At 30.5% G+C, this 979-nt stretch overlaps 1 non-coding gene across 1 annotated transcript; it reads right to left on the reverse strand.

Annotated features, from left to right (window-relative positions):
• Positions 1 to 469: 469 nt before the first annotated feature.
• On the reverse strand, positions 470 to 576 carry LOC122151920. The gene has a single exon (XR_006164343.1). It is a non-coding gene; the product is annotated as a U6 spliceosomal RNA (small nuclear RNA).
• Between the last annotated feature and the right edge of the window lie 403 nt (positions 577 to 979).

The following is a 979-nucleotide window of genomic DNA, read 5'->3' on the forward strand; positions in this document are numbered from 1 at the left end:
GGTTTGGGTTCAATTCCAGGCCTGAAGGGCAGCTAGGGGCCATAGTCTCAGTGGTTCCATCACAATTTTTTATTGATCTCATATCCTTCAACCTTGATTAATGGACTTATTATTTCTATAAGATTTCTTTTGTAGATTCCTTAGAATTTACTGCTTTGGCAATCATGAAATACACAAATAAAGACGACTGTACTTTTTTCCTTTCTGTCTTGAATGCTTTTGTATTTACCTTGTTTTTTGAACTAATCAAGTCCTCTAGTATGATGCTGATTAGAAATGATGAGAAAGAACATCCTTGTCCTGTCCTTAATCTTTGAGGAAAAGCAGTCAATGTTTTACTATTATATATATATATTAAGCATTCATTTTTATAGATGCTTTTTATACATTCAAGAGACTTATCTTCTAATCTTTTTAGCTGAGAGTTTTTATCATGGATGTTTGGAAATTTTTTCAATTTTTTTTTTTTTTTTATATGGACTGCTTTATGAATTTGCCTGTCATCCTTCTGGAGGGGAAATGCTAATCTTCTCTGTATCATTCCTATTTTAGTATATGTGCTGCTGAAGCAAGCACTTTTCAATTTTTTTTTTTTTTGCATTTATTAAGATTATGTGTTTCTTTTTATTCTCTTAATGTAATCAACTATATAGATTAATTTCATTGTTGAAAACTAATGTACTCCAAGATAACCTCACATAGTTGTGGTATGTTATCATTTTTATGTGTTGCTGGATTTGAATGGCTAATATTTTGTTGAGGACTACTGTGTCTATGTTCATGGGGGTTATTGGTCTCCAATTTTATTTTCTTGTAACATTTTTGCCTAGTTTTAGTATCAAATTCTTATAAAATAAGTTGGAACATGTTTCTTCCTCTTCTATTTTCCAAAATTGTCTGTGTATATTTGATATTATTTCTTCCTTAAACATATGATTGGTTTCAGAAATGAAAGCATCTGGGCCTGGACTTTTCTTTG

Source organism: Orycteropus afer, unplaced genomic scaffold (genome assembly GCF_000298275.1).
Source record: "Orycteropus afer afer isolate SDZICR_OR568_19922 unplaced genomic scaffold, OryAfe1.0 scaffold00904, whole genome shotgun sequence".
NCBI classification, from domain to species: Eukaryota; Metazoa; Chordata; class Mammalia; order Tubulidentata; family Orycteropodidae; genus Orycteropus; species Orycteropus afer.